The 13,624-nt window shown below is 47.1% G+C and overlaps 1 protein-coding gene and 1 long non-coding RNA gene across 7 annotated transcripts in view; one reads left to right on the top strand and one right to left on the bottom strand.

The window, feature by feature from the left end:
- Positions 1–13,624, top strand: part of LOC105690151 (protein O-mannosyl-transferase TMTC1-like) — a 126,237-nt gene that overhangs the window by 27,099 nt on the left and 85,514 nt on the right. The gene's annotated exons all lie outside the window — the stretch shown is intronic.
- The window catches only part of LOC125501139, a 104,807-nt gene that overhangs the window by 52,241 nt on the left and 38,942 nt on the right, over positions 1–13,624 (bottom strand). For both annotated transcript variants that reach the window (XR_007278662.1, XR_007278661.1), the window contains exon 2: positions 6,460–6,576. This is a non-coding gene — a long non-coding RNA (uncharacterized LOC125501139). The remainder of the gene's footprint in view (positions 1–6,459; positions 6,577–13,624) is intronic.

The following is a 13,624-nucleotide window of genomic DNA, read 5'->3' as shown; positions in this document are numbered from 1 at the left end:
CCCCTTTCGAAGGTAAATTTTCAACGAAATTAAAAGCCAGCTTAACGTTCCGACTCCCATACCGATTTTGATGGATTTCTCGTTTGTTTTTGTTCCTCGTTTTCCAACACGAAAACTACCCGTATCTCGTTTCCCCGGAACACCGGGGTGTTTTCATAAAATATTTTTTCATCACGTTGCCCCGTTCCTGCAAAGTGTGCGCGATAATAACCGTATATGTCGATTTAACGTACATTTATATACATATGTATATACATATAATGTATACGTGGGATGATTTCATGACCGTGTTGACACGTGTCAAGGGTTCATCCCGTACTACGGCAATGGGTCCGTGAAGAATACAATTTCTTTTTGGCGATGAAATTTTTTCGAGGATATCTATCACCCTCTCTCGCTTCCGTTCAACGTCAGTTCATGACGTGACAACTGAAGGGAGAAGCGATGGTCTCATGCGCGTACGATCTGATGATTTATGTCGTACGTACATCAGAATCATATATATCTATGTTCCTGTGCGCGTGTCGCTGAAACTTTCCCCTCCGTGCGACGTAGCGATCCGCGACGTTATTTTTTCCGAAGGGAGGACCGTCTCGTCGATTCGAGCGCTGAGAACGCTGACGTTTTGTCAGACGCCCTCGGCGAAAGCCGCGGATTCCGGCGAGGTGAGGCACACGCGCTTTACCTACGTGGGAATTACACGAGTCAGGCGCGCGAAAGAATTGATGTCGGTGAGCTCGATAAATTCTGATTCGGTGGAATCTGAAAAGTTTTACAAACCTAAGCAACACCACCGCGGTATTAGATATGTGGCACACCGCGTTAGGGACCAAATTGCTTGTAAGGTACGCGTCGACTCGCGACAAAAGTTTATATTATTTTTTCAAACTTCTTTTCACTTATTTATTTATCTCACTTTTACTTTCACCCACTCTTCTTTTGTTTCGCGTTAGAACCGCAACGGAATTTTTCGCGTTCATATATCACCGTCGAAACTCATCGCTGCACATGTGTTACGAATTCATAGTAATATTTTCGACGTCGTCGCGGAGAAAGTAGGATAATATTGGATTTCCGGTGCCGACCAATCGGTTCGCTCCGACTCAATTTTCCACGTACGGCGCTGTACGTACGATAGTTCTCTCTCGTATACAAGTGATTTTCGGAAATTGTATGACTGATATCTTTTGGCGAGTCGGTAATGGAACACTCTCTTCGAAACGTAGTTTCGACGTATCCTCTGTGTGTATTGTACATACGGTGAACAAATGTGTTTCGTATTCCTGCCATTAGCAGTGCTCGATCACAGCTTGATCGATCGAACGTCAGTTCCAACATTAACAGTTGTGCTCAATTTTATTTCACGTGTTCCCTGAACTTTCGACGTATCCCCGTGGTGGCAACGCTCGTAACCGAGGAGAGAGAATCTCCTCACAATTAGAAACATCGGAACCTCGAAATGCAAAATAGTTCAAGCGTTAGGTTTATGTTCAAGGTTTGATCGGGCGAGGGTAGGAAAACCCTCCGTCGTGACGAGGGTTTCGTCCGAATTGTTTGATCGATTGCCAACTGATACACCGTACATCACTCGCAAGCGTTGCTCGCGAGTTGTGCGGCAACAACCGAGATATCTCCCTTCGTTTATTTCTTCATCTTCCTCTTTTCTCTCACTATAGATATCCGGGCGTAGCCCGCGACCTCCCTGATTACGGTACACGCGCGCACATTTCGCGCACTCGTTATTCAATTATTCGAAAATTTGCTCACAATCAGCCATAGCCTTCTTTCCATTGAACCGTTGATTTTCTCTTCGCTCTCGCTCTACCGTTTCCTATTTCGTTACTTTTCTTTCCGAGAAAGAGCTTTCGTAAATATTATACGGGCTTCCGGTTATACAGACGCCTCAATCTTCGTCGGAAAAAAGAAATTGTGCGGGTCAAATGCGTGCGCGTGTGCTCATGACGGGGAGAAGGAAAAAAAAGGGGAAAAAAAAAATAAGTAAAAATAAAAATAATAATGTCGGAGAAGAAACAGCGTGGAGAGCCGAGGGGCGTAAGGGAGAGAGATGGATAGAGAGAGAGAAAGAGAGAGAGAGAGAAATGAATGAACGAACGAACGTCGGCGCAGGAGCGACCGAGGCAATAACCGAATGCCAAGTAGCTGTAGGGGGTTTCATGAGCGATGAGTTAATAAAGAGGATAATAGAAAAGGCGAATTACGTTACAGCAGCACGTACGAATTCGCCAGTTCCCGCTAAAATAGTCCTCCGAGAGGACTGCAGAAGATTTCACTCGGCGATTTCCAACTCCCGGTCCCTCCTCCCTTTTCATTCCCGCGCTCCTCTCCGTCGTATCTTTTCCTTCCTTTTTCACCGCCCCGTGACAAAAGACGAGACGAGATGGTTCGCTCGCACAAATGATTTATAAACTTCCACCGAACTAATGCCTCCCGATTATCGTCATCGTCATCGTCATCATCATCACCATCACCATCACCATAATCCCTCGCTTCTATACCATTTTTTTCAACCCTTAATTGGATTCGCTATCAATTAACGGCTCATGCGTGCGTACGTTTAATCATCGAAATTGCTACATGCTTTACCGAAGATGGCGAGCACGGATGGCTTACCGAATCTAATCGCATAGCTGCGGGAACCGGATAAACACATTTGGATTATATTCGTCGAACAGGAAGTAGTGATCGCGAAGCGTATGCGGTTATATTATGGCTTGATACCACAATTAGCGGCAACACCAATTTGTGCACCTCCACACAACCAACAAAGTCGTCATCCGCGTTCACCCATGTCAAACCCAACCCGCAAATCGCTACGTCCATTATCATCATCATCGGCGGTCATTAGGGTATACATATACATATATACATATCTATATATGTTTGGATTGAAAATTGAGGTCGCGAGTCAATTATTTCAACGCGGGCAAAAAAGACGTAGGATGAGTCGCCACCTAGTCTCGCCGATAAATTTCTCACACCGTCAAATGTTCTGTTTGTGTTTGTTTTTTTTTTGTTTTTTTCATCGCCCGGATATTCGGCCGAGTGAGTTATAATGCGGTGTTTATGAAAGATATGACCGAGGTGTAAATACATGTTCGGCGGAAGAGAGCAATGCTTTAACGGTACGTTTAATGCTGTACGTATGCAAGCGCGAGGGGTGAAAATAGAGCGGACGCGTCGCGACGCTCGCGCCCCCCGTAGTTGTGTGTACTAGGTGTGAAAGGCACACAATTCGCCCCGGCTAGTTTCGGTCCTATAGGATATTCAGGTTGAAACGAAGTGACAGCAACATCCTGTCGCTACGCAGGCGGAATAGATATTACATATTTATGTAGACGTAACCAACCCTCGCCACACTTACGTACAACCACCCACCCACCTATTCCGTGCAGGGATATAAAATCACGGGGTGATGTTCACCGCGAATGGCGAGAACAGATGACCGGAATTCTACCTGAAGAATTTTTCTTCGTTATCGCTAAATCCGCCCAGTTATCCACCGCTTCCGAATTTCCCCGCGTACGAAAAATTTGATTCTCTTTTTTTTTTTTTTTTTTTTTTTTTTTTTTTTTTTTTTTTTTTCACGTAATTCATTGCGGTAAAGTAACGTCTATCAACGGAAGTATAATCGTGACGGATGATTGGGGCCTCTGGCGAGTCGATTAGCGAAAGCTAGTGTTGCGATTTAGCTTTGAAATAATTTTTTTCCCCCGAGCTACGCGATCCGCGTCCGCGTTTCGCGTAGTTTCGGGTAGCGGCGATGAAGGGGCTAGATCGAGTGCGGACTAAGTATCCAGGCGTAGATGAGTAGCTCGCGGAAATGAGGTGATGGATCACGTCACGCGTCTACTCCTATACCGCTCGTTTTCGGGGGTTTTTCTAAGAAATATTCTTTGACAGTAGATAAGCCTCTGCTTAAAAACTTTCTCAATCTTCTTTCTTCACTCTTTCAAGGGCTTAAGATGGAGCCGCGACGTGGGGATCGAGGGGCAGAGCACCCGGGTAGAAAAGAAAACGGGCTTTCGAGATATAGACTACTCCTTGAAATAGCGGAAACCGTAAGACTAACCGAAAAAAAGAAAGCTTCTACTTCCAGCTAACGCGATGAAAGATAATCCGTGAAATAATATTTATATTTATACGCTCCTTATTCAACGAGGATTATTTTCACTCGTCTTACGATTATTAAAAAAAAAAAAAAAATAATAATTCTTTTTCGATTTTGTATCGCAGAGGGATGAAAATAGAGTCTTGGTACCTATACTGTGTTATATTCCCTGCCTCCGTATACCGAGTTTTTATTCTTTCGAAGGGGAAAAAGAAGATTCGTCATTTCTAAACAAGGGCGGGCGATAGGGGGGGGGGGGGATTCTTCGTGACACCGCGAGCGCGGCTGTTGGGTTCTACGAAACTTTGAAAAGCTAAGAACTGGTGTAGCTGCGGTAGGAGTAAAAGCAGCAGCAGCAGCGGCGGATCTTTCGGTGTAACGCTGGTAAACGATAAGTACCAAACTTGGCAGGGATGCCAGGGTATAAAATCCCTACGAGGTGGCGCGGGATTTGTATTCCGGTGGCGACGGACGTTTGCGTTCATATTTAAAACGGACCGCGCATCGCATGAAAGCAATATGTGCGGAATGTGTGCATTAGAATTCCTCCCGCGGACGAGCGAGTGGCGGGACGATGTTTGGGCGTCGTTTTGGGACAAGCCTGCGCTGCCAGCCCGCTTTCGCTTCTCCGATTCCACCGAACAGAGCCGCTGCTTCCACTTACACCAGGGTGTTAGCTATCGCCCACTTTAATTCGAAAACACTTTAGAATCCCGTCAATTTTTGCTCGATCACGCACAACGTCAATCACATCCGAATTTCCAACAATTAGCCCAACGAAGGATTTCTATTTCCGTTTTGCAGGCATCGGAATTTATTCACTTTTAGCTTTTACCCTCGCGAAAAAAATTATTCAGGGTTATTTTTCTCTTCGTGACACGTTTCCCTCTTTCCCCGAATTTCTCCGATTCAGGGAAGCACTTTAATTTAAAAACATCAGTAGGACCTCGACTTTTCGTTGAAGAGGAGTGGCAGCGAGGGAGAAGAATGGGGGGGGGGGGGGGGGGGGTGGCCTTTTGAGGACGAAGGATTTCGTACCTCTGGGGACCCTCGGGAAGTCGAGATAGCGTAGCGATGTGTCTAGGGTGAGTCGTCGGAAATGTGGACCAGGGGGACGAGTCACGGTGAACTCGAAAATTAGTTTACCTACTTATAAAGTACCCACTATACCTTCCACGCCGAGACTCGGCTACTTCCCTCGAGGACAAGAATCGACGCAATTTTCAATTGTATCAATCGCGATTTTCTCCCGTTCGAAACTTTTCCATCATTTTACATCCTTCTCTCAGGAGTTATCTTCTACGTGTTTCGTCATTTACCTCATTTCCTCCGTATCGCGACGCAGTGCGGAACAACCGCAACTCCTTTGGCCTCTACCCCATGTACGATACACGTCGCGTATGTTTCGGGTGAAATATACGAGGGTGTTTACAATTCGACGAATTCATGTTTCACGACGGAGAGTCGTCGCTTCCCTTCTACTTCACCCTATGAGCCAAAATCTCAATAGATTTCAGGCCTCCGGGTTTTCCGGAGTTCTGAAACAGACTGGAATTGAATAATTTTTACACCACGGTGGTGGAAAAACGAGAGAAACGTGTTCGTTTGTTTGGGAAGAAAAAAAAATGAACGAATAAATATCAAGAGTATTTAGGAAGTGGCATGCGTCTCGGAGCCATTACGTCGCAGGTGTACATTGTACGCATTTTATAGTTGAATGACGCGAGTCTACCGGGTCCCGGTAAGATAAGATCTGACAAGATATACGTGACAAAGGGCAAATGGGTTACGTATCTTGTTAATTAAGCGGAACAACCGAAACGGGAATGTCTTGCCACCCGCGTAATTGGATTGCCTCTAGTGCCGCGACATCTTCTCTTCCTTCATAGCGAGAGAAGCAGCAGCGGGAACAACAGCAGCGGCAGCGGTAGCAGCAGCAGCAGCAGCAGCAGCAGCAGTAGCAAAAGCAGCAGCGGCAGCTTTGCCCGTAGCCTGGAGGGCGTCGTCGTATAACCGAAAACGTCGACGTTTCCGACCTGGCTTTCAAAATATTTGCTGGGATCAGGTCGTAGAGGCGTCGATGGCTGCTGGGTATGTGAAAAGGTACACGCGGGAGGGCTGTGTAGGAGAGTGGGAGGAGGGTTTCTAGTAGGCTGCGCCAAAATACCCAAAGGATTCGGAAATTCCTCTAATTGGAGCCAATATACGCTTCAATACCTTTTACCTCTCTGTCCCGTTAGTGCCTCTATTCGTGCTTACCCGCCGATACACAGTCACCCAATCGAGGCTCCGCAGGGTCGACCCGTTAACTGGACAACAAACTCATTTACCTTCGCCAAACGAATCCCGCGTCGCCCGACACCCCGCGACGCTTTCTCCAAAAACCCTTCCCCGGAACGTCGCTTTGACGAGCACATTTCGCCCTCCGTCCCGACGCGGAATTCTCGCTGAAAATGAAATAAAATTATATGAAACGAAATTTCATAGGTGCGGCGAAATTTTCTCGCCTCTTTTTTTTTTCTATTTTTTTTTTTTTTTGTTTTTTCTCTCATTTCACATTGTTTTTCCCGACAACTTTTATTCAAATATACCGAAGAGGCGAGCGTTACACGGCGTGGGCGGTTTTTTCATCGCAGATGAGTCCCGAAACGTCATCGTATCTCACGTCCGTCGGTCCGACCGTACGACCCACATACGTCTCAACGACTGTCACAGGGCCGATACAAATTACGTTTCTATATGTGTGACGGGGAGGGAAGAGACAGACACGAGATCCCAGCGAACGACGTAACCTTCGTACCTACCCTGTAACCGGCATCGTGTTTCGTGCAGCTAACTGATCATCGTTTCACTCGAGTTTCTAAAGAAATTCCTGGGGGCTTTGCTCGTTTCTCGTCTACATTTGTAACGAAATTTTTCCGCAGCTCTTTACTACTGATTCGCATTCTCATTTTACTTTATTTCTGCCTTACCTCCCTTGATATCCGTTGATTATACGGATAAATGAAGAAACGAAGAGCTCGCCTTAATGCGCGGAAATATCGAACGGAATTCCCGGAGCACGCGAAGACGATCTGTTCGTCTTAGCACCGTCTTAGCCCCCGACGTTCACGTGTAACGACCTCGCTAGGTTGCTTTATCACGTGCGCCAAGTATTCCCCATGTACCTAGAGAAGTTTGGCGTGGAAAAAGAAGAAAATCGCCTGTAGCGTCGTTCAACTAAAGCGGTTAGCCTCGCTCACCTCCCCACCGACCCTTGCAGGCTCCTACGCTCTGCTTCTCCGGAAAATAGTTTCAACGTCACTTTGAAAGTGGTGCCGCGCTTGTGTACGCTTTTAGAATTGTTACGTCTCGATTCTGAATTTTTCAACTCTCACTTCTCAAATAAGAACGTAGACACACTCCGATATTTTCCACTTCTCGCCGCAGCAGTCGGAGAAATAAAACAGCATTTATCATCGTTATCGATTCGATGAGAAGAGCGTGCAAAAAGATTCAATTCCTCCCCTCGGTCTGGATCAGGTATAACGACAAAAAGGGCTTAAATATTTTCTGGCCAAGCCGACAACGGCCGTGCTACGTAGCTCGGCTAGTCGGTGTATTTTCGGGGCTTTGATCTCGTTTGACGATGATTTGACGCTTGACAAAAATGCCTCTTACCACGTCCGACACCTCGACAATTGATTTCCTCGCGAAGCACACTTCTGAACGTGGCCACGATCTTCAAATTTCGCTTTCCCTAGGCCTTTGACGGTGTACATGTCGTCGGCCCAACCTTACCTTTGTAAAACAAATTAGCTTTCGAATACGTAAGTACCAAGCCCCCATTAGGCGGGACGATAGGCACGAGTGCCCGTATCCGATATAATTAACATTTTCGGGCTGCCCTGATCTCGATTCTTTGTTTTTTTTTTTTTTTTTATTCACCTCTCGACGTTATTTTTCCGTAGGTATAACACATCCCAAAGTCGCGAGGAATCCGGGTAATTTACTCGTCATCGATTATTATTTGTTATTATATTCGTTGCCTTTGTATTTTCATCTTTTTTCTACTCTTCCCGGGGTAAAGCATACCGCGAAGAGGCGACAGGCGGAAGCAATATAGCGCGCGGTACGTCGGGGTGACAAAAAAAGGTACAAAGAATCGCGGAAAAATGAAAGCAAAAATTTCTTTTTTCCCCATCCGAGGTAAAGGATACCTTATATTATTCGTTAGGGATCGAGGCCTCGGCAGACGGAGGGACGCGGTTGTACATCTTCAATGGTTTACGAGCCGCGCGATGGATGTCCGTGCGGTGAATCCGGCGTATAGCAATTTTCGGGAGGACCGGCCTGAAACAATACGCGACCCTCAAGACAAGAGGTAGCAACTCCGGCATAATGAGGGTGCCCGGCTCCCTCCTTTCCCTCTTTTCCTCTTTTCCCTTCTATCTGCCTTATCCCTCCCGCGCCTCTTCTCTCGCGACCTTTGTACAACCGTGGGCGAGCCAAGGGCGCCGAGAAAGAGGAACGGCGGAGGAAGGGCGGCGAAGGGACGGGCATCGCCTTGGTTTCGGGTCGCTCGTACGAAGAAGAAGTTGACGAGGGTCCCACGAGGCATTGTCCCGCGTCTGGGGGGGTGGGGGGGAGGAGGAATCGGAAAAAGGATGTGCGGGATGTGGGATGTGTGTGCAAATAGTCTGTCGCGCCTTCATCACGCGTGTGGATGATACAGGTTTACCGTACGATTATTGTATAGACTTACGGAAACATCCCACCGAGGGTCTGCCACCCCCTCTTTCCGCGTTAGCGCTTCCCTCTTCTCTCAACCAGTAAATGTTGTCTTTTAACGAAGTGTTATCGGCGCGGATAATTTCGGCGCGGATCATCTCTCCGAGGCTTTCAAGATTCGGCTTGAAGTAGAGAGTGAAAAAACAAAAAGAAAAAAAGAAAAATTAGGAAGATTAAATATCGCGACGGTCCCGTGTTCGTTAGGAGAACCGTGAGAGAGCGAGTTTTCATCCGAAAATTACTTTTCACCGAGCAACAAAGATGGCCGGTACGTACAATATTTCAGTGGAAGAAAATATGTTCGAGCGCAGGCGGCGGTGTTTGAGCTTCCATATATGGAGTCGTAGTTGAAAAGAAACTTTCACCCCGACGTACACCGAGAAAACTTCTTCGTATTCCGCCTTTATCTAAACCAGACTGGATATAAGCTATTCGCTGTACGGCATCGATGAACCGGAGTGAATTACTTTTTTAATAAAGTAAACAAGTTGGAACTAAAAAAAAAGAGGAGCACCGCGAACGTAAGGGCGATGGTTCGACGCGAGTTTCTTTCGCACGTGTTTTCCGCCGAGGCGAACAACAACGTCCTCCACTATTCTCTGACCTGCATCGAAGTTCATCCCTCGCTCGATTCGAAAGAAAATTACTCGAAACGCTCGCGTCTTTCGTCCCGCTTTCGCGTTCGATTGGTCGTCATCGCAGCAGCACGGTATCCGAGTTTACACGGAGGTGATAATTGTTTCGTCCGTCGGGTGCATGTGGCGCGTTCCATTAGGTGAATTGACGCGCAGCTTCGAAACGATCATTCCGGCAGGTGCACGACTGCGTTACGTCACCGTTCGCGTTCAAAAGGATTAGGACGGGAGTAACCGTACGATCTACCCGGAGGGAGAATTCCGGTAAGAGATGTACAATATATTCCGTCGGGTGTACGTAACCTTAGGAGATAAATTTACAAATGTACGTTCAATTTGTTTTCCTATTTTTCCCGAGTTTCAAATGGATCACGGATGATATGCGAACGGTACCGCTCCGAACTATAGAACTCTGGAATCAGAACGCGGAAGAGGTAAAAAGGGAGAAATAGGAAAAGTATAAGAGGAAGAGCGGCTGTAACTCACGGCGTATAGAGTTACATTTTATTGCTATTTAATACATCGATTCGCCGTAAAGTGAAACGAGATAGCCCGACGTTCGCTACTGCACTCCAAGTTCTGAGCGTCCGAAAATCCCTCAATCATACAGCCGGTGAATTCGGACCGGTCGTTCGATTTTCAACGTTTCGCTCCCAAACCCCCCCCCGCCTCGCTCTCTCCCCTTCCGCGGCGGTAACAAATATTTCGATTACGCTCGGTCAGAATGAGTCGCGAGACGCGAGAGCGTCGCTACGAGAGAACCAATGAGAGAGAGAGAGAGAGAGATTTGTATCGGAGTTTTTAGCCATTGTTATCCGTACCGCCGAGTTCTCATTGTCGTCGGCGAATCGTTGCTTTGTGGGTAGGCCAAGTAATACCCTATAGTGGTGTGATAAGATTCGGTGAAGTGCGGCGAAGGGTGTTTCTGGTGGTAGGTGGTAGTCCTGTGTATAAGTACGAAGGTTGAAGAAGGTGATGGAGAGAAGTGGATGGAAGGGGGTGAGGGGGGTGGGAGGTCGGGATCGGAGCCACAGGCACCACAACGGGATCCCGACTCTGGCCATTAAGCGTATTGTTTCCCCTCGAAGCTATCTCAGCTTTGCGATGAAACCTTATATCCCCGGCAGCGAGGATAAGATCAGCATTTATTTAGGCGGATCGGGGGGTTGGGGTGGTTTTAAATATTCCAAGGTATTTTTTGGGGCCCCCTTTTTTTCCCTACTCCATTACCGGGGGTTCACCGTCACGGGGCGATTTATCGAACGGTTCCCGAACTCTCTTTTACGCGCCGGCTCTCTCCGCTACGCTATTTGTTTTTCTTCTTCTTCTTCTTCTTCTCGACTCTTTTTCCCCCCCCCCCCCAACCTTTTTTTTCGCCAGCCAGAAACAGTAGCCCCCACCCGGTTTGGCTTCCGACTCGACCTGGCGTAACGCCACTTTGGAAAGGTGAAGACCGCAGTTTGAAGAGCGGACTCTACGCCGTTTGAAACTCCTGGGTGCCCGCGAGGCTTCCGCTCGACTTGCGGCTACAAAGGTTCGAAAAGCGCCCGATTCTCACCGTGACGGTTTGTCGACTTCTCGTATTATTACGCAACCGGGCGTTACCCACCCTCTTTTCACCTGCCGCGAAACACCCGTTTTTTTTATTTTTTTTTTTTTCGACGGAAATTTTCATTCCCTTCGCCAAAAGACCCGGATTCGAACCACGCTCTTTTATCGATCAAAATTCAGCGGGACCGCTTGAAAATTAACGACAGTTCCTGTCCGTAAAGTATCGAAGTTTCCCAGGTATATTTCATACCCGGTAAGACATTCGCTACCAAAAAACACCGGGACGAGAAAAATAGGGAAATTTGCAGCCGACCGAAATAGTCGAAGCAGTCGGGTCGCGTGGGAAGATTCGCGCTGACGTAGCGTCTTGACAAAGTTTCGATCGGAATTTTAAAATACTTCGGGAGTATCGGAATCGAAGGGGCAGAAAACAGCGAATAAGAAATGAATGTAAAACGTTTCTCCCCGGTTTTTTTTTTTTTTTTTTTTTTTGTTTCTCTTTTTCTCTCCTTCGGAGAGAGAATTTTGAGGTCGATATCAATAACCGATGGACGCGACAGACGTTTTCGAGAATGAGAAATTCGATGGGTTCGCCTGAAATATTGACGAAAAAGTAACGTTCGACTCTCGAATTCGGTGTCGCTGAATTAAATTCGTCAGCAAAACGTATCACGTATAACGTATAATATAAGGTGAGATCTGAGAATGGAAAAGTGTTGGGTGCGCCGGCGGAATAAAAAAGGGGAAGGAAGAAAAAAAGTTCTCCACGTTGTTTCGCATATGCGGAGCACGTCAAATGCTCGATATAAGGTCGCGGTAGTCACTAGAAAGATACAGGAGGGATCCGAGGGAGGGGGGGGGGGGGGGGGGCATACGGCGGGACGTGGTATACGCGGTGACTGAGCGCCCTGTCTGCCCGCTTTCGGGGTTAGATACTACGGCGAACGAGGGTCTAGGGCAGAGGGTCTCCCTGTGGAAGGTATTTATATATTGGCCACTTTGTTTCCGCCACGTCGTCTTCTTAACCTCCCGCGGACGTGTCGCCCTTCCCTCGTGAGCGCGCTACATATACACCGGTATAACTGCACACATTTACACAAGCGACGCGTATCCCACCCCTTATATTATATTTATACGCTCTCGTATGTATGTCGTATGTACAAACTCTATAAATACGGGATGATCAACTTGAGAGATCCCTCTGGCATAAACGATTCCTCCGTATCCAAATCACCCCGACGCGATACATTTTGCGCCCTTTCATTTTTCTTTATTCTTTTATTCATCCAACCGCCGGACGCGCGCGGTTCTCCGTCAAAGGAAAAACGGTGGCGGAAAAATTTAGGAGAAATAAAAAGAAAAAAAAAAAAAAAAAATTCAAATGAATAAATAAAAAAGAGAATTATATTTATGAGGAGCTCGAGCGCTCACCAAAGTGAATTTCTTCGACACGAGCGCGTGGTCTACCGCTACTTACCTACCTCTTTGTTGCACATCATGATCCGGATCGATGTGCGACCGAGGGAGGTGAATTCTCATTATTTTTTTTTTTTTCTTCTCTCTAGAAATATACGCCTCTTTCGGTGTACGCATTGTGCTCTCTACGCGAATTCTATTTCGACCTGGCGTCTGAAATGCGTCGAAATTGCAGGTGCGAATACGCGTTGAAAGGAGGATACGAAAATTTTCATCGCTAGAAAGAGAGTAGAGAGTGTGGATTGATAAAAAAAAACTGTGAGAATGAGCATCGCGATGAGTTGTCTAAAATATCGAAATAGATTAAGTGTGCCCTCCGGTAACGAGGACGTTGGGAACCGCGAGAGAATACCACGGAAATCGCGCGACGTCGGCGTCGGTGCGGATCCGGGGAGAAAGCTATAGGTACATATCAGAGCCGAGAGAGCCGGAGCTGGAGATATCAAGTTTCCGCGGAGGTTGTAGCAGCCAGTTCGTCGGTGATTCGAGCGGCTCGAGTAGTTGTAACGGGTGCATTGATTGGTGGCATCGTGCCAAATTACCTTTTAATCATCCAATCTAACAAAAGCCGGATTGGCCAGTTATATCGTTTTCCTTGAGTCGAAAAAAAAAACGAGCAACGATCATCGTCGGCGGTGTGGTTCCTCGGGGGGGGGGGGTTTTGTTAGTTTGTTCCGCGGTCTCGACGCGCGTACGTTAACGGGGCCTCCGGCCACAGGTCCGCCTCGACGATCGGTTTAACATTTTCCGATGAGTTTTATTCGCTCGACTAATCCCCGGGGATTAGTACCTACGTTCGATAATTCGTTATCGCCCAATCCGCACGATTGCCGGCGAATTATCCCGGATTTTCAAAGAGCGCTTTATACGATAACGTATATGTATACGTATAGTCGAGCGAACGGCCGTACATGCACATTTCGACGATATCAATGATCGTATCAACGAATAACGAAAGACAATCGGGATATAATTATTAACAACCTTCGCTTATTTCCCAGTGAAGACAGACCCGTGTCCGCTTCGTTCGTTACGGAAGCACGTTCGCGTTCCGTTGGATAAA

This window comes from Athalia rosae, chromosome 5 (genome assembly GCF_917208135.1).
Source record: "Athalia rosae chromosome 5, iyAthRosa1.1, whole genome shotgun sequence".
In the NCBI taxonomy this organism is placed as follows: Eukaryota; Metazoa; Arthropoda; class Insecta; order Hymenoptera; family Athaliidae; genus Athalia; species Athalia rosae.
Note: the sequence above shows the minus strand (reverse complement) of the source record. Positions and strands in the feature narration are given on the sequence as shown.